The sequence below is a fragment of the Gopherus flavomarginatus genome, chromosome 5 (assembly GCF_025201925.1).
Source record: "Gopherus flavomarginatus isolate rGopFla2 chromosome 5, rGopFla2.mat.asm, whole genome shotgun sequence".
NCBI classification, from domain to species: domain Eukaryota; kingdom Metazoa; phylum Chordata; order Testudines; family Testudinidae; genus Gopherus; species Gopherus flavomarginatus.
In genome coordinates this window covers 37,780,739-37,800,971 of record NC_066621.1, presented here as the reverse complement: position 1 = coordinate 37,800,971, position 20,233 = coordinate 37,780,739, and the positions used below count along the sequence as shown (strand labels likewise).

Sequence of the window (20,233 nt, the reverse complement as noted above, 5' to 3'; positions counted from 1 at the left end):
TCAGGGCGCCTCCGCGGCAGCCGGCAGCCCAGGGTGTCCCCCGGGTCAGGGCGCCGCCGCCGCAGCCCGCAGTCCAGGGTGTCCCCTGAGTCAGGGCGCCTCCGCGGCAGCCCGCAATCCAGGGTGTCCCCCGGGTCAGGGCACCTCCGCGGCAGCCCGCAGTCCAGGGTGTCCCCCAGGTCAGGGCGCCTCCGCGTCAGCCCGCAATCCAGGGTGTCCCCTGGGTCAGGGCGCCTCCGCGGCAGCCCGCAATCCAGGGTGTCCCCCGGGTCAGGGCACCTCTGCGGCAGCCGTCAGTCCAGGGTGTCCCCTGGGTCAGGGCACCTCTGCGGCAGCCGGCAGCCCAGAGTGTCCCCTGGGTCAGGGCGCATCCGCGGCAGCCCGCAGCCCAGTGTGCCCCTGAGATAGAGCGCCTCCATGGCAGCCGGCAGCCCAGGGTGTCCCCTGGGTCAGTGCGCCACCCCAGCAGCCGGCAGCCCAGGGACGGGGGTCCACTGGCCCAGGGAAACCCCGGGCTGCCAGCTGCCGCGGAGGCGCACTGACCCTGGGTCAGGGCGCCGCTGCGGCAGCCAGCAGTCCAGGGTGTCCGGAGGGGGTGGCAGGCAGCTCCCGTGGAGCTGCCGCAGTCGTGCCTGCGGACGGTCGGCTGCTCACGCGGCTCCGGTGGACCTCCCGCAGACACCACTGCTGCAGCTCCACCGGAGCCACGGGACCAGCGCGTGGGGCGGCGAAATTGCCATCCGCCTAGGGCGCTCAAAACTCTAGCGCTGGTCCTGGATGTGGGTGTACCATGGATTTCTATAAGGGCAATAATATATTCCATCTTATTCTCTATCCCCTTTTTAATGATTCCTAACATCCTGATTGCTTTTTTGACTGCCTCTGCACACTGCATGGACATCTTCAGAGAACTGTCCACGATGACTCCAAGATCTTTTTCCTGACTCGTTGTAGCTAAATTAGCCCCCATGATATTGTAGGAATAATTGGGGTTATTTTTTCCAATGTGCATTACTTTACATTTATCCACATTAAATTTCATTTGCCATTTTGTTGCCCAATCGCTTAGTTTTGTGAGATCTTTTTTTGAAGTTCTTCACAGTCTGCTTTGGTCTTAACTATTTTGAGCAGTTTAGTATCACCTGCAAATTTTGCCACCTCACTCTTTTTCCCCTTTCTTCAGATCATTTATGAATAAATTGAATAGGATTGGTCCTAGAACTGACCCTTGGGGAACACCACTAGTTACCCCTCTCCATTCTGAGAATTTACCATTAATTCCTACCCTTTGTTCCCTGTCTTTTAACCAGTTCTCAGTCCATGGAAGGACCTTCCCTCTTATCCTGCGGCAATTTAATTTACATAAGAGCCTTTGGTGAGGGACCTTGTCAAAGGCTTTCTGGAAATCTAAGTACACTATGTCCTTGTCCACATGTTTGTTGACCTCTTCAAAGAACTCTAATAGATTAGTAAGACATGATTTCCCTTTACGGAAACCATGTTGACTATTGTTCAACAGTTTATGTTTTTCTATATGTCTGACAATTTTATTCTTAACTATTGTTTCGGCTAATTTGCCCTGTACTGACATTAGACTTACCGGTCTGTAATTGCCGGGATCACCTCTAGAGTCCTTTTTAAATATTGGCATTACATTAGCTAACTTCCAGTCATTGGGTACCAAAGCCGGTTACAAATCTTAGTTAATAGTTCCGCAACTTCACATTTGAGTTCTTTCAGAACCTCCTCTAGCGACACTTTAATCTGTGACAGATCCTCAGATTTGTCACCTACAAAAGCCAGCTCATGTTTGGGAATCTCCCTAACATCCTCAGCCATGAAGACTGAAGCAAAGAATCCATTTAGTTTCTCCGCAATGACTTTATCATCTTTAAGCGCTCCTTTTGTATCTCGATCATCAAGAGGCCCCACTGATTGTTTAGCAGGCTTCCTGCTTCTGATGTTCTTAAAAAACATTTTGTTATTACCTTTGGAGTTTTTGGCTAGCAGTTCTTCAAACTCCTCTTTGGCTTTTCTTATTATACTCTTGCACTTAATTTGGCAGTGTTTATGCTCCTTTCTATTTGCCTCTCTAGGATTTGACTTCTGCTTTTTAAAGGAAGTCTTTTTATCTCTCACTGCTTCTTTTACATGGTTGTTAAGCCACGATGGCTCTTTTTTAGTTCTTTTACTGTGTTTCTTAATTTGAGGTATACATTGAAGCTGGGCCTCTATTATTGTGTCTTTAAAAAGTGCCCATGCAGCTTGCAGGGATTTCACTTTCGTCACTGTACTTTTTAACTTCTGTTTAACAAACCCTCTCATTTTTGCATAGTTCCCTCTTTTGAAATTAAATGCCACAGTGTTGGGCTGTTGAGATGTTCTTGCCACCACAGGGATGTTGAATGTTATTGTATTATGGTCACTATTTCCAAGCGGTCCTGCTATAGTCAAGAAAGTCTCCCAAGGGCCAGACTCTCTGCCATGGAAACAGCTGCCCCTGCTCTCCAGGAGTCTGTGTGTTCCACTCAGCAACATACAAACCTGCTCCGAACTGAAGGGGGGTCAGACAGTGACGGTAAACAAATACTTCAGACTATTAACCCAAGTCCCTTCCTTTCTTTAACCCAGGACGTGCCAGTCAGCTGTTAGCCATGGTGTTATCTTCATCGTAAAATACCTCTCAGGACATTTAACAGAGGAAGTGAAACCCCCTCCCCCAAATGGCTCCCTGTGGAGGTGTTGTACCGTACCTGCCCCTGGAGACTGTCAGGTTTTATACTTTTAGAGCTTTTTCTCTTCAAACCCCTTATCCCAATCTCTGGGCCACCTTCACATTTCAGAGTTTAGAATTTGCTCTCATCACCCTCGTATGGCACTTTCCATGTGAATGAGACAAAGTAAGTGGGGGAAGCTCCATGGCTAATGAAAACTGATGCTCTGGGTGAGGCCGGAACTCATAATGCCAGCACTGCGCCTCCCTCACTAGCCAGTTGCACCCCTGTAAGTGCTTCATAGACAAGCTTGGGAAGTAGGTAGTTACCTGTGTTTGTGATTAACAACTTTGATGGCTTATTGAAAGGCTGATGGTTCAAACCCAGGTGAAAATGGAGGCGTTTTTTTCAGTGATGAGAATCCAGTACATTTTAACAGGCAGGAAAAATGCCTCAATTCTGGTCTAGCCTCATTAGGCAAGCATAAGGGGTACTTTTCCAGATGTATTGGTGGTATAGTGGTGAGCATAGCTGGTTTCCAAGCAGTTGACTTAGGTTCAATTCCCAGCCAATGCAGTGGTGTGATATTTTCTCCCCTGGGAATTGGTTTAATTTCAGTCACATTGTGTCAGTTTAGCAATGGAATGAGAGAATCAATGTCCTGCAGGTCATTAAACACCCACTGGAGAAAGAAAGGGGCAGGACTATACAGTGAGCTGTTGGAGTCATTCTGGTATTACAATGTTTGGTTTATTTAAAAAAAAAATTTCCTTTACTTCCCTCTCCCTTTTAGACTCAGAGCCTTTAAGGTCAGAAGGGACCAGTGTGATCATCTAGTATGACCTGCTGCATCTTGCAGGCCAAAAGACCCCACCCACCCAGTCCTGTAGTAGACCCGGGAGGGGAGGCAGCTCTGTGCACTGCCCCTATCCCAGGTAGCATATGGACAACCTCTGCTCCCCTCCTCCCGGGTGTGCAGGAGGTGGCTTCCTGCCCACTCTACCTCCATCCCTCCATGCCACTCCCAGAAGTGGCTGGCATGTCCCAGCATTCGCTGGGGCAGGGGGAGTGTCTTCATTCACTGCCCCTGCCCCAAGTACCAACTCTGCAGCTCCCATTGGCCAGGAACTGCAGCCAATGGGAGCTTGGGGATCAGCGCCTGCAGGCAGCGGCGCACGGAGACCTCCTGGCCCCGCCCACCTAGGAACTGCTGCCACAGTGTTGTGTGTACTGGTCACTTTGGGAGCTGTACTGCCTAGGGTAAGCGCCACCCCTTCTGCACTCCAACCCCCTCCCCCAGTGCAGAGCCAGCACCCCGCACCCAAATTTCCTCCCAGAGCTTTGCTTGTCTTCCTTTCACCCGGAACCATCCTTCTCCTGGGATGCAAGTAGCCATCCCTGGGACGCCAAGAGGCAGGCACAGGATTCTACCTCCCAGTAGCCAACCGCACCTCCCCAGGCTTTGCAAAACAAATGGTGATGCTCTACTAACCCCACTTAGCCACACTGAGGTGCTTAGCTTCTGCCCTGCCTTGCTCAGATCGACTTTCCTCTTTTGCCCCATTCCTGCCTCACTTTCTCCTTTGGCAACTCATGCAAAAGAGGCCAGCAGAAAGAGCCGGCCACCATAGGCCAACCTCCAAGGGCAAAGGAGACCAAGCCACAGGGCTTCAAAAGGTGACTGGTCCAGATCCTCTAGCTTTCCCCTGCTGATGCTAAGGCTTTTTCTCAGCTCATTTCACCACCCTCTGTCCTGCAGGGGTTGGGGTTATTGCAGGTGTTACCCAAAATTGGGCCAGCTAGTAAGCATAGGAAGGACTAATGACCCACCAGAGCTTGGCAGAAAGCAGCAAGTTTATTATACTGACAGCTAAGCTCAAAAGAAGAGAAGACGTCACACTCACACGACTGGCACAGCGCTGGAGATGTCAGGATTCTGCAAGGTAAGTGTCCCACAGCGCCGTGATGGACTGTGTGATGAAGGTAAGTCTTCCTGAGGCACAATGAAATGCAGCACTGTGGACCCAGTGAAGGGCATTCACTGGAGGTACAAGCTTGTGAGTGCACTCCTGAGCATGGGGCCCCTTCCCCTTTTAAGGACCTGCTCCTCATGGCCTGCAGCTAGAGATGACTTGACTGCATCTGGTTGCCCACACTCCACCTTGGGCAGTGTCCATGCTCTGGGTGTGTGAGTGCTGCCTATTTAGAGTCCCAGACACCTTGTCTACTTGGGAGCTCTTCAAGCAGCCCATTCATCCCACAAGCATTCCAGGAGGGAGCAAGAGAAAGCCACTTCACAGGTATTCAGAAAGGGAGAAGAGACAAAGGTAGGAATGGGAGAAGTATAACAGACCTTTTGAGCATAGAAATCACTGCTGTTCCTACAACAGCAGGGACAGGCCAGTAGGAGCTGGGAAATTAAGCCCTCCTGTTTCTGCTGATTTCAAACCAGGGACCTTTTACATGTTAGGCAAACATGATAACCATTACACTGCCGAACCTCTGTCATGGTGCTCTGCCCCTCCCTTCATAAGAACATAAGAATGGCCATACTGGGTCAGACCAAAGGTCCATCCAACCCCGCATCCTATCTGCCAACAGTGGCCAATGCCAGGTGCCCCAGAGGGACTGAACCTAACAGGTAATGATCAAGTGATCTCTCTCCTGCCATCCATCTCCACCCTCTGACAAACAGAGGCTAGGGATACCATTCCTTACCCATCCTGGCTAATAGCCATTCATGAACTTAACATCCATTAATTTATCTGCAAAAAGAATGAGGAGTCCTTGTGGCACCTTAGAGACTAACAAATTTATTTGAGCATAAGCTTTCGTGGGCTAAAACCAACTTCATTGGATGCATGCAGTGAAAAATACAGCAGGAAGATATATATACAGAGAGAACAGGAAAAAATGAGTGTTGCCATACACACTATAACAAGAGTGAGCAGTTAAGGTGAGCTATTACCAGCAGGAGAAAAAAAAAACCTTTTGTAGTGATAATCAGGATGGCCCATTTCCAACAGCTGACAAGAAGGTGGGAGTAACAGTAGAGTGACAAATAAACATGGAGAAATAGTTTTACTTTGTGTAATGACCCATCCACTCCCAGTCTTTATTCAAGCCTAATGTAATGGTGTCCACTTTGCAAATTAATTCCAATTCAGCAGTCTCTCATTGGAGTCTGTTGTTGAAGGTTTTTTGTTGTAATATTGCCACTTTTAGGTCTGTAATCGAGTGAGCAGGGAGATTGAAGTGTTCTCCGACTGTGTTTGAATGTTATAATTCTTGACATTTGATTTGTGTCCATTTATTCTTTTACGTAGAGACTGTCCGGTTTGTCCAATGTACATGGCAGAGGGGCATTGCAGGGACATGATGGCATATATCACATTGGTAGATGTGCTGGTGAACGAGCCTGTGATAGTGTGGCTGATGTGATTAGGTCCTATGATGGTGTCCACTAAATAGATATGTGGACAGAGTTGGCAATGGGCTTTGTTGCAAGGATAGGTTCCTGGATTAGTGTTTTTGTTGTGTGGTTGCTGGTAAATATTTGCTTCAGGTTGGGTGCTGTCTGTAAGCAGGGACTGGCCTGTCTCCCAAGATCTGTGAGAGTGAGGGATCGTCCTTCAGGATAGGTTGTAGATCCTTGATGATGCGCTGGAGAGGTTTTAGTTGGGGGTTTAAGTTGACAGCTAATGGGGTTCTGTTACTTTCTTTGCTGGGCCTGTCCTGTAGTAGGTGACTTCTTGGTACTCTTCTGGCTCTGTCAATCTGTTTCTTCACTTCAGCAGGTGGGTACTGTAGTTGTAAGAATGCTTGATAGAGATCTTGTAGGTGTTTGTCTCTGTCTGAGGGGTTGGAGAAAATGCGGTTGTATCTTAGAGCTTAGCTGTAGACAATGGATTGTGTGCTGTGGTCTGGGTGAAGGCTGAAGACATGTAGGTAGGTATAGCAGTCAGTAGGTTTCCAGTATAGAGTGGTGTTTATGTGACCATCACTTATTAGCACTGTAGTGTCCAGGAAGTGGGTGTCTTGTGTGTACTGGTCCAGGATGAGGGTTGATGGTGGGATGGAAATTGTTGAAATCATGGTGGAATTCCTCATGGGCTTCTTTTCCATGGGTGCAGATGATGAAGATGTCATCAGTGTAGTGCAAGTAGAGTAGGGGTGTTAGGGGACGAGAGCTGAGGAAGCGTTGTTCTAAGTCAGCCATAAAAATGTTGGCATACTGTGGGGCCATGTGAGTACCCATATCAGTGCCATTGACTTGAAGGTATACATTGTTCCCAAACGTGAAATAGTTATGTGTGAGGACAAAGTCACAAAGTTCAGACATCAGGTTTGCCGCGACATTATCAGGGATACTGTTTCTGACGGCTTGTAGTCCATCTTTGTGTGGAATGTTGGTGTAGAGGGCTTCTGTCTCCATAGTGGCCAGGATGGTGTTTTCTGGAAGATCACCAATGGATTGTAGTTTCCTCAAGAAGTCAGTGGTGTCTTGAAGATAGCTAGGAGTGCTGATAGCGTAGGGCCTGAGGATGGAGTCTACACAGCAAATCAATCCTGCTGTCAGGGTGCCAATGCCTGAGATGATGGAGTGCCCAGGATTTCCAAGTTTATGGATCTTGGGTAGACGATAGAATACCCCTGGTCAGCGTTCTAGGGGTGTGTCTGTGCAGATTTGTTCATGTGCTTTTCCAGGGAGTTTCTTGAGCAGATGGTGTCGTTTCTTTTGGTAACTCTCAGTGAGATCAGAGGGTAATGGCTTGTAGAATGTGGTGTTAGAGAGCTGCCTAGCAGCCTCTCGTTCATATTTCGATCTATTCATGATGACGACAGCACCTCCTTTGTCAGCCTTTTTGATTATGATGTCAGAGTTGTTTCTCAAATAAATGTGTTAGTCTCTAAGGTGCCACAAGTACTCCTCATTCTTTTTGCTGATACGGACTAACATGGCAACCACTCTGAAATCTATTAATTTATCTAGTTCTCTTTTAAACCCTGTTATAGTCCTAGCCTTCACAACCTCCTCAGGCAAGGAGTTCCAGAGGTTGACTGTGCACTGTGTGAAGAAGAACCTTCTTTTATTTGTTTTAAACATGCTGCACATTAATTTCATTTCATGGCCCTTAGTTTTTATATTATGGGAACAAGTAAATAACTTTTCCTTATTCACTTTCTCCACACCACTCATGATTTTATCATATCCTTTATCATATTCCCCCTTAGTCTCCTCTTCTCCAAGATGAAAAGTCCTAGTCTCTTTAATCTCTCCTCATAAGGAACCCGTTCCAAACTCTAATCGTTTTAGTTGCCCCTTTCTGAACCTTTTCTAGTGCCAGTATATCTTTTTTGAAATGAGGAGACCACATCTGTACAGAGTATTAAAGATATACGTGTACCATGGATTTATATAAGGGCAATATAATATTCTCCATCTTATTCTCTCTCCTTTTTTTAATGATTCCTAACATCCTGTTTGCTTTTTTGATTTCTACTGCACACTGCATGGTTGTCTTCAGAGAACTATCCATGATGACTCCAAGATCTCTTTCCTGATTAGTTGTAGCTAAATTAGCCCCCATCATATTGTATGCATAGTTGGGGTTATTTTTTCCAATGTGCATTACTTAACATTTATCCACATTAAATTTCACTTGCCATTTTGTTGCCCTGTCACAGTTTTGTGAGACCTCTCTGAAGTTCTTCACTGTCTGCATTGGTCTTAACTATCTTGAGCAGTTTAGTATCATCTGCAAACTTTGCCACCTCACTGTTTACCCCTTTCTCCAGATCATTTATGAATAAGTTGAATAGGATTGGTCCTAGGATTGACCATTGGGGAACACCACTAGTTACCACTCTCCATTCTGAACACACTGATGGGCAAACCTGGAGAGAGTGGTGGCAGCCCCTCGATAGGTCAGCTGGTAGAGCAAAGGACTGGAGCTGCCACTCAGGGTCATCCTTATGTCTCACTTTTGACTCCAGCTTGAAGGAGAGTTTCTTTTTCTTCCCCTTGCTGAGAAAGAGCAAGAGAAGGAAGAAAGGTCAGGTGTGCCAACTTAGTACACAAATCCATGCTGTCTTTCCTTGCTTGGGAGCCTGAAATGAGGGACTCATGGTGGATAAAGGCACTGCTGTGCTTCCAAAGAAAAGCCCACTGCTGCACACAAAGAGCATGGGAGTGAACCAGGGACCTCGAGATTGTTAGTCTAACACGCTCCCAACTGAGCTAAATCAGCACCTGAAGGGCATTTTTTGGGCCTGCTGCTTCTCTGTCCGGGATGTTTTTGTCAGCTCTGGCACACAAAAAAGGGCATAATTGCAAGCGCCCACGAAGACTAGATGAATTTTTGCCTGCCTTGCTCAGCTTGACTTGCTTCCTCTCCCCATTCCTGCCTTAGATCTTGGGTTACCTGGTGGCTGAAGATGGTCCATTGTCTCAAGCGGTGCCAGAGCCTGACACAGTGCCCCTGGGCAGCCTTTGCTCTGCACGTGCCTGTCGTGCACATTTGCAAATATTTTAAAGCTCCTGTCAGTAAGTTCTGGGGACAGTTGCTCACCTTCAGAGGAATCTCCCTAAAATTGGCCTGTTTCACCCAGTGATACATTGACCTCTGTTCACACTGAGCCAAAGTGGGGGAGTCTCGCTGCTGTGGCCACCGCTGCTGTGAAGGTGTCTACTGTTGTGGATGAAGCCATCCTGCAAGCACCTTCCACCTATCCACCCACTGAAAATCCTGTAGGATATAAGGTGGGAATAGAAGAACACTGGGGGAGGGGAGGCTTCCTAATCTCCTCCCCCTTCCCCCACCATCAGCCATCCCATACCCGGTGCTGCACCCAGTGGGGTAAAAAAAACCATGGCCATATCGGAAGAGTCAGTTGGGTTCTTTGTGGTTGTGCTACCATTCCCCTCGGGCCTGACCTGACCTGCAGCTCAGCCACCCACTGAAAATTGAAACACAAAACAGTAGAACCGTACAAGGCTTCAAAGGTAGGGATGTCCTATTGCCCCACAAGAAGTGGAAGGCCATCGTGTTTAATCTCAGTAGCACTCATGGAGCAGGGGGAAATACATGGCTCAGGAAATTCCCCACAGATGGATCTTGAACATGGCAACCTTGTAGGTAATGACAAAGTCCACTTACACCACAGGTCAAATCATTCCTCACAGGCCAGCAACCACTTCTCCCAGTTTGCGTTCCCCAACTTGTCCCCAACTGAATGCTAGGAGGTCCAGCTCATCAACCTGCCCACTCCTGCAGCCCTCCTCTTTCGCCCTGACTGATAGGGAGGAGTATTAAGCCTCCCTCCCTTAGGCCCTTCAGCATTCCTGGGGAACACCAACACCACCCAAGTGACTTTGGGCCAGTAGGTCAACCAATTGGGCTGCCTCCTAGGCCAGGCTGCAGCCCAGGACTGAGAGGAAATGGAGCTCCCATCCCTACCTACAAGACTGCAGGCAAGGCCAGGCTTCTGGATCAAACATCCCCTCTTGCGCTCAAGTCACAACAGCTAGCAGGCAAAAGACAGGTTACCATGGCCTTTGAGAAAGCAAGATAAAACCTTGGAAGACCCAGCAGGGTTAGATGGCACAGGAATTGTTCTCAGATCCCACCAAGACTTCAACTAAGATTGCAGGATTCAAAGTCCCAAGTGCTGCTCTTACACCATGGGACCAATAGGGAACCCCCAGACCTCTGCTGAGTTCTAGTGGGGATGACCCTGTGAGGGCAGCCCTGCATTTGCTCACCAAGTTGGCATGCAGCAGTTTGTTGCAGCTCCCAGAGGCCTTTCTTAATCCAGACTGAGAGACCAATGAGCATGTGAGGAAGTTGCCCCTTCAGTCCCAGGCAGTACATGGCCCTTCCTAGGAAAGGCCAAGTCCTGGGGAAAAAAGGTGATGTCAAATAACATCCTGGAGAGATGCCTCTTTTAGTTTTGGGCAGAATGATTCTTTCTTCACCTGACCCAGGACTTGAACCCTGGACCCTCAGATTAAAGGCCAATGTGTTGCCAACTGAGCTAGTCAAGTTCATCTGCAAAAGAAGCAAATTTTGTGCAGAAGAGAAACTAGTCAAGAAAAACAGTGTGGGAAACAATACAGAAAACCTGCTACTCTTGCTCTCTAAGTAGTCTTAGCCCCAGGCTGCTCCTCCATCTGGCGCCCTGAGGCCTTATTCTTTTTTTAGTTAAATATCAAATCCAGGAGAAAACAGTTATACAAAGCAAAACGAAATCACATACAGAAATGTCGTTGGAAATACAAAAATTAAAAAGGAAAATGCAATCCCCAACACTTTATCATGTCTGGGCCATTCCTGTATTGAGAGCACCCGCTAAGGTCCCTGTGTGCTTACGAGAAATCTGGAGGAACTCATACCACAGCCTGAACATGAAACTCAACTGCTCCCAGGTGCCGCAGTAAAACCCGTTCCCTGCCGTGATGTTGCACTCCATAGGATTTTATGAAAATATGCTAATGAGTGTGAATATAAAGTGACTGGACTATGCTTCATGCAAAAGGTCTCTTGTAAGGTATCATTACAAAACTTATTATCTACTGTGTGTGTTCATCCTGTTTGTATGAACCAGTCATTCTTGGATTTGAAACTAGAAATATGAAATGTAACTCTGATGTCTTGTTGTAATGATGCAAAGTGTGGGCCATTAATAGTGGTTTGGAATCTTGATGGCTCCCATTAACCAGGACAATCGACTAGAGATGGCTCTGTCCTGCACCATCTGTGAGTCAGGCCAGGAAGAATGAAGGCTTGGGGTCTAACAGGACATGTGACCATGTCACTTGGTACAGGAATCCATCTGAAACCTGGGGCTTTTCCCCAGGAGAGAGACAAACAATTCCTGCCTTGCACCAAAGCTGTATATGGGGGTGGAAATGAACAAACATGGCTGCAGTCATGAGACATCCCCTAGCTATCACCTGAGCTGGAACAAGGACTGTACCAGGTGAAAAGATTGGGCCCAGACAAGAAATAAGTCTAGTCTGCAAAAGAAGCTTATTGGAAGATCTCTGAGGGTGAGATTTTATCTGTATTGAGTTTCATACTGTATTAGACTTAGACTTGCATGTTTTTCTTTTATTTTGCTCTATGAAGAATACTCTATAGAGAAGGAAAAGATAATGCCTTAGAAAAGTCTGTGTGTGTGTGCGTGTTAGACGGGTGGGAGAGTGTCTGGAAACCACTCTCCTCTAGTTTCTTTTCTCTGATTTCCTGTAGAAAATCTGAAGCAGGGAGCGAAAACCATTGTTTTCTCTGTGGTTTGAACTCAGGACCTTCAGGTTATGAGACTGATATGCTGCCAACTGCACTAAGAAGGCTGGGAAAAGCTTTAGGCTCAGTGTATATGTAACCCGCTCCTGACTCTGCTTACATATATAGAACCCTCCTACAGCAGTGACTGGGGCAGAGAAGGCACCAGGGATGCTCTGGTGACCAGAAACTTTTCCTGGCAGCTTTCACAGCAGCAAAGAAATCAATTCATGTTGCCAGTGAACAATCTACTGGAACTAATGGCAGCACAGGGGGGGATGTTTCCAAGCTGTGCACTCACTGCTACATTTTAGAACTTACTTGCCTTTTGCCTAGTATGGCACTTTCCCTGTGCATTGGGCAAAGCAGGTTCAGGAAATTACACAGGTAATAGAAACCAGTGCTCCAGATAAGGCTTGAATTCATAACCCCAGCAGTAGCCCCCTTTGCACTAACCAGTTGCACCACTGCAGGTGCTTCTTAGACAAAGCTGGGAAGCAGGCAGTTATCAATCTCTGTGGTTCACACCTTTGCCTGGTAATTGAAAGGCTGACACATCAAACCTAACTCAAGACGCGGCTTTTCAGCCATGAGACTCCAGTACATTTTAACAGGAAGAAAATCTCCTCTATTCTGGTTTAGCCCCATTTGACTCCTTCTGCCCATCTTCTCTCCCCACCCCAGTCTCTTTCCTTCCCCATTGGGGCCATGCAGAGAGGAGCCCCAGTCAGTCTGTGTCACAGAGAGTCTGTATCCCATAAAGGGAGGGAGAGGTCGCTCCAAAACATTTATAATGTGGTGGGGAGGGGTGTGTGCGGTTAGGGGGAGAAAGGATGGAGAACTAACAGTGGGGCCTACAGAGATTCCCCCAGATTGGGGAAATCCTCTGTTGCCCCCATCAGACAGCTCTGGGAAGAACAACTTGGGATTGCTTGGGGAAGCCACCTTTAAAAACACAAGTGTAACATGCTAGTTATATTTTAATAAGACCAAAGCCTCAAACCCAGGGTCGCAATCACTGGAATGATTTTCCCTTGATATTTTACTGGCCGCAGACACAAAGCGAGTCAAATTACAGTTTCCGTTCGGAGTCAGAGCACACACAAGAATCCGGAGGCGTTTAATTCCTTAGGTTCTGCTGCCATTTCATTTCTGTCCTGTTCCAAGATTTATCATTGTGCAAAGCAATGTTAGGCCCTTGGGAGTGTCCCCCTGTTCCTGCCTCCCACCCCATGGCAATTTAAAAGGGCCTGGAGACCCCCAACAGCACAACCAGCAGCACAAGGGGGCTAAGGCAGTTTCCTGCCTGCCCTCGCTCCATGTGGCACACCACTCCTGGAAACAGCTGGTACATCCCTGTAGCCCCTGGGGTGAGGTGTGGCTCTTCACATGCTGCCCCCACCCCAAGTGCCAACTCTGTCAACTGTGGCAATGGGAGCTGCGGGGACGGGGGGAGTCTGCGGGCAGCAGTGCACAGAGATGCCCCTGGCCCTCCTGCTTAGGGGCTGCTGCCAGAGGGGGCTGCAGGTTGCTTTTGGGAGATACCTGAGGTAAATGCTGCACTCTTCACCTTCTCCTGCACCTCCAACCCCCTGCCCCAGCCCAGACCCCACACCCGCACCCAAACTCCCTCCAAGAGCCTGTGACCCACTTCCCCTCCTGCACACCAGCCCCCTGACTGAGTCCAGATCCTGCTCCCAATCTCTCTCCCAGAGCCCAATCCCTCTCCCTCCCACACCCAAACACCTTCCCAGAGCCTTAGGCAGGTGTGTGTGGTGGGCGGGGCAGGACTTGGTCCCATTCTGGGCACCACCAAAAATTATTCAAACCTGCCGCCCCTGTCCAGCCCAACCTTCTGCTGATACACCTCAGCCCACATCCATGCATGGTTTGAAGCTTCCATTACTTAAATTCCAGGACACTGAGGGATTTCAGCTCCACTTTGCCCAGAGGGAACCTTCACCCCACTCCCAACCAGGTTCTTGTCCATAGGATCACTGTAGAGGGGCTGGGTCCCTCTGTGTCTTTTCTCTCTCTATGACAGGCCAGGGTGCAATAACTGGGGCATCTGAGTACCCAGGATCTTCTGTGGGGCTGCCATTCCCCTGTTCCTTCTGTGGTCTCATCTGTCATTGACTCCAGCCTTTTTTCTATCCATCATCAGCACCATCCGAAGCCAGCTGCACTTGTCTCAAAAAGACAGAGTCCTATGGCATCTTACAGAGTAACAGACATATTGGAGCATAAGCTTTCATGGGTGAATCCCCACTTCGTCAGATGAATGTAGTGGAAATTTGCAGGGGCAGGTATAAATATGCAGGTAAGAATCAGTCTAGAGATAAGGAGGTTAGTTCAATCAGGGAGGATGAGACCCTCTTCTAGCAGTTGAGGTGTGAACACCAAGGGAGGAGAAACTGTTTTTGTAGTTGGCTAGTCAGTCACAGAATTCCCACTACATCGTTTGAAGACAAACAAGATGTTGAGTGTTCAAAAATGTTATGGGAAAATGTTATTTAGAAAGGGGAATGTGATGTTGTATGTTAAAAGGAGGATTTAGAGAGTTCCAATTATTATGTTCTGATTCCTCACACCCCAACCCTGCCTAGCCAGGAAAGTAGCGGAAATGTGATCTTCAGTTAATAGATTTCTCTGACATGAAAAGGATACACGAGGCTGTTTGTAGTTAGCTCAACATAAATAAAAGTGAGGAGGAAACTGCTGGCTGGGAGCTAAATATGTGGAACAAAGGGTTGAGATTCTTCTACTCTCAGATTTGTTACGTAGCTGGCAGTCTCCCAAATGATGATCTGTTCCTTCCCTCAAAATGCCAGCTAAGCCTCTCCTTTTGAATTTAAAGCTCCATGAAAGGAAAAAATAATGAGGAAGAAAGCATAGAAGCTATGGGTGTAGTTGAGAAATGGCTTGAAGTGATAAAAGACCAAGGGAGAGAAAGCAGCACTGTTTCTGCCTGGCTTTGAACCAGGGAACCATTTGCACGTAAGGCAAAGGTGCTAACCGCTACACTACAAAAACCAGTTGCTATCAGTTTTGGGACCCTTTTCAAAGACTTTATCAGTAGCCGTTAAACCAGCTGATTTGTCTTTGAAGAACAGGGAAACAAAGGGCACCAAGAACTTGTGTTTTTGGATGAGTCAAGAAAAGGGAGTAGCATTGTCCCCCTCAGGTAACCCCTGTTCAATTCCAGGTCAGAAAGCAAAACTCTTCTGCAAGAATATCCAAAAAATATTATGTTTCACTTCACTTCATAAATACAGTTGTGTGGCAATTAAATGATGACCCTAAAGTTTCATAAAACCAAAGAACACTAAACAAAATAGTGTGGGAAATACGGATGTATCTGAGAAAATGGCTTGGAATGAAGAAAGATAAAAATTGATCGGTCGAGAGAACAGGTACTGTTTCCCCCTGGTTTGGAACTTCTCTCACAACTACTGGAATAGAAAAGCTAAGCAAATGGTGTTCTATTATTGCAAAGGAGATTGAAGTGAGGCCATTTTCTCCAGATAGAAGAAAATGGTACTGTCAGGAGTGGGATATGAAACCACGTCTCTATGCAGAGACCAGAACACTCAAGAGATAGGAAAAAAGAGTCTTAAAACTAGCCCCTTAGATCAGTCCACCATGCTCCTGCTACAAAGACTGTGATGTTATCAACCCTAGTTTTCATTAATAGTTGATGAACTCTTTAGGGAGGTCGAGATGGCACATCTCGTTCAACTCCTAGAGACCTTCTACAGCACAGCTGATTTTTAGACACACTCACCCGGACCTGAAGTTACACGTTTCCTGGAGCTCCATAAGTTCTGCGGTGTTGTAATCTCCCTGCTCACGTTTTAAGTGAACAAAAGATGGGTGCTAGCATTCTGAGAAAGTAATGGTGAACCTCAAAATCCTGCCTTGGGGGCCAGACAGTTAAGCAACCAGCACCCACAACCTCTACCATGATAGCATCCTGTCTGGCAACAACTCACTGATCAATAGCTGGGGTGTGAAATCCTCATTTCTTCGTTGTTCTGTCACTGTAGTCCCCACTTTCCTATTGCTTGTCTGTATAATCTCTGTCTGGTTCTGTGATTGTTTCTTTCTGCTGTATAATTAATTTGTTGGGTGTAAACCAATTGAGGTGGTGGGATATAATTGGTAAGATAATCATGTTACAATATGATAGGTTTGATTAGTTACATTTCAGTAAAATGATTGGTTAAGGCATAGCAAAACAGAACTCAAGTTTTACTGTATGGTCTGCAGTCAGTCAGGAAGTAAGGGGGCGAATGGGAATGGGGGTAGGGGAATTGGAATTATGTTTTGCTAAGGATGGGGAATAGGAACAGGTAAACAGGCAAGGCTCTATGGTGTCAGAGCTGGGAAGGGGGACACTGTGGAAGGAAATTGGAATCATTGCTTGCTGGAAGTTTACCCCAATAAACATTGAATTGTTTGCACCTTTGAACTTCATGTATTGCTGCTCTCTGGTCACGCGAGAAGGACCAGGGAATGGGAGGGTGATGGGATAAACCTTCTAACAAGTACATCTTTCAGGGCGTGAAAAACTCCAGATCCAGTATAATTAAGCTGACCTAAGCCGTGGATAGATAGTGCTAAATGGAAGGGGAGATTGTTCTGTCCACGTAGCTATTACAGGGATGGAAAACACCTCCCCTCACTGTAGCAACTCTCTTCTCCACAGTGCTATAGCAGTGCCACAGCAGCATTTTGAGTGTAGACAGCCTCAGAGTGAGACCAGGTCTGGCTCTAGTTTGGCTCCATGGATGTTCAGGCAATAAGACAACAGCAATGACAACACACTAATGCTTCCATAGTTGGCAAGATTTGAACCTGCATGGGGAGACCACAATGGTTTTCTAGTCCATTGCCTTAACCACTCAGCCACAACTATTTGATGTACAGCTGTTTTACCACACAATGATTCCATTCTCACAGAATTGTCACTTCAAATGGCTCAGACCAGCTTCCCCCGCACACTCACGGCTGTGCATTAGTGTGTGTCCATGGCTGAACAGCAAGAGATCCTGCCCATTTCCCTTCCAGTTGGAGCATGATTAGAGTGTGTTTGTGGCTAACAACATTGCTGTAGATTGTTGTTCATTCCCCACTCTGACAATTCAGACAATCCGTTTCTATTCGAATCTCTACCATATCATTCCAATAGTGGGGGGCAGGATTTCTCTGGGGCACTGAAATATTTCCGGGGGCTGGTGCATGAGCTCAGCCTTGCATTCCACCCTTGATGTTTCATGGACTAACAACAGCAGCATAAAGAAAGAGCTGAGCCAATATCTCCTGTCAGAGGTGAAAGTGGCCAAGTCCCCTCTGTCTGACCACCGCCATTGCAGGAGAGAAGGTTTCAGTGGAATTGAATGCCCTGGCTCAGACAAGAGACACAGGGAGATTTTGCTGTTCATGGATCTGTGCAAAGGAAATTGTGTCTCTGTATGAAATTGAAGAGGGAAATGAAACATTGACATGGTGGCCCAATGCCCTAAGGAATGTGGGTGAAGGACCCGGGCTGGGAAATGATTTTACAGGAGTTCATATCAATGTATTGCCCTGATTAAAAGCTATGGCTAAAAGGCAGCCACTGTTGTCAGTACTTGAACCTGTGTAAGGGCACCTGAGTTGGTGTCAAGTCTATTGCCTTCACCAGGAGTAGTTGATTATTTTATCAAAATCCAAATTTCTTGGTCAAGGTCTAGTCAGTGTCTAGACACCAGAGAAAATAATACACTGATGATAATAAGAAGTATATAGAAATATTTTGCAGTCACTATGGGCATAACTATGATGATTGTTTTGTGCTTTACTCTTTATATCTGGCACCACCACTGCCTTTCCCTTTAGTCTTGTAGTTTAGCAAAGGTAAAACTAAACATCCCTTCAGATACAAGGGAGTGTTTGTGTTCATTCCTGTTAGCTACACAGGGGTTTGATGTAGCTGCTTTCAATCCTCTGGCTCTGCCCTGATAAGTAACATTTCAGGGTGTCACTGAACTGAAGAAGGGAGATCATTTTTTGACATATGATGCCTCCTCTTAAAGGTGTTTATGTGGCTGGCAGCCCTGGTCCCCAGGTCTCTCCTGAGGGAAGAAAGTTTCTGTGCAAAATACCAAAACTTTTAACAGAGAGGAGGGAAAGGCGATGGCCACATGATGAGGCCAGTATGTACCACAACTTGGTTCTTTTACATGGAATGACTCTGAACACTGACTGATCTCCACTCCCTTGGATTTGAAGAGATGTTTAGTTGTGCACTTGGGAACCTATAAGGCTGAAGCAATTTTATGGATGGTGACAAAACGATTGAAGAATTATTTAATGTTGTAGAAATTGTTGAAAACACTTAGCTTAAACTTGAACTGCCTGTTATTAAAGTCTGATTTCCCCATGCCCATGTCAGTTCCATAAGCTCTGCTAGAAACACCCTGGGTTCTCTCCTGCCTGGGTGGGAACTAAAGGGAATCATCCCCTGCTCCCCTTGGCTCCAGGCTAGTTTTTCTGGATAGGGGGCATGGAATTGATTTGTTTGCTGTTGCGAAGGGAGCCAGGCCAGTTCTCAGGGAACGAGAACTCCCAGCATCTTCTCAGCCCAGCCCAGGCTGCTGCCCTGTCCCAGACTCTGTTCCCCTGGGGGCCCGGCATGTTTGACTCTAGAGCAGGCTGGGAGCAGCAGCTGAGGCAGAGGACAGCCTGGGCCGGGCAGATGCTAGGAGCAGAGCACCAGAGGCCTCTACTGGCTCCCTCCTCAGCAGCAAACAATCAGTCCCCACCAGCACCCCGGGACAGCAGCCTGGAGCCAAGGGCAGTGCCAAGTTGGGGTTTCTCTTTTTCCTCTTCCTGAGGTGAGCAGGGACCTGGCAGTGTTTCTATCAAAGCAGTTGGAACTGAATTGGGGAACCAGCTTTGAATAACAGGCAGCTCAAGTTCAGACTAATGTTGTTACAATTTTCTTTATAATGTAAAATAATTCAAAAGTAAATGGGCAGGAATGATTGTAACTCTTTTTCTCCCTGTCATACAAAGAAACGGCTTTCTGGCTTTTCATGATATGGGAGTCAGGTTCGTTCACTGTTCAGAGGCAACGTGCTCAGAAGCCTGTTGTGTTTCATTTCTTAGGTTCTGCTGCCGTCATGCAGCCATTTCCTTCCCCTCCTTTCTGTCCAAAGCGCAGAGCCCAGTTCCTCCAGGGAGAGAAGGACATCTTCCTTCTTTCCTTCCTGAACAGCCCCCTTCCTTGGAGAGCCCTTTGCTGTGGTCTGAGTGGGGAACAGTCGTTTCTGAGGATTAATTTCACACTGTATTTGATGTTGATATATAGATTTTACAGCCAGACTAGATCACTATATACCTCTGCTCTGACCTGATTCAGAACAGAGTCCAGAGAATTTTACCCAGTAACTCCTACCTCCACCCCAAGATCTTTTGGCTGAACGAGGAGGGCTCTTTCAGAAAGTCATCGTGTTTGGATGTAAAGGTGTGAAATGATGGGGAAATTAGCCTCTCTTTCAAGTTTAAATGTTGTAACTTCTATGTCTAGACCAGGGTGGCCAACCTGAGCCAATGTAACTGCCAAACGTGCACCTTTGTATGCAACTGCTGAGTCGATTGTGAACCTTGCTACCATTATCATTATCCCTTTGAAATAATGATGGGATGGTGATCAACACTTGGCTGTATATCCCAGTGTGCCCTGGACATCTACAGGCTGCATTAACCAATCCAACCATTTGGCACTTGCAGATGGGCACCTCTGTATTGTGCTGAGTCTTGTGCAGTTATGAAAGGCTAATAGATGCTGATATTTTCCCCTTTTTTTAACCAGCACTATTGGCATGCCAGGCCAGGCCAGGGCTGGGAAGAGAGAAAGAAAGTAGCAAGTTTCCCCAGTTCTGTCTATCTCTCTTTTTCTTGACTAGTTTCTCCTTTACACAACATGCACTTTCCCAGGGTTCAAGTCCCTCGTCAGGTAATAAACTACTCACTATATCTTAGACTGTTTTTCTGGAGTCCTCTTTGGTGTTACTTTTTCTCTTCAAGACTTTGCCTTTCCTAAGAAGGGCCTTTGTGTGGGGGGGATTGAAGGGGCAACTTCCTGACATCCCCTCTATCCTTGCAGCCTAGAGGAATAAAGGCCTCTGGGCATATAGCATACTTTCAGAGCCCCAACCAGGATTATTCTATCTACTACCCAAGAAC

General features: G+C 47.0%; 2 protein-coding genes and 1 non-coding gene across 3 annotated transcripts in view; all 3 read right to left on the bottom strand.

Annotated features, from left to right (window-relative positions):
• The window catches only part of LOC127052619 (major centromere autoantigen B-like), a 362,626-nt gene that overhangs the window by 113,734 nt on the left and 228,659 nt on the right, over window positions 1-20,233 (bottom strand). The gene's annotated exons all lie outside the window — the stretch shown is intronic.
• The window catches only part of LOC127052532 (zinc finger protein 92-like), a 153,186-nt gene that overhangs the window by 38,740 nt on the left and 94,213 nt on the right, over window positions 1-20,233 (bottom strand). The gene's annotated exons all lie outside the window — the stretch shown is intronic.
• Window positions 14,961-15,034, bottom strand: TRNAV-UAC (transfer RNA valine (anticodon UAC)). The gene has a single exon. It is a non-coding gene; the product is annotated as a tRNA-Val (tRNA).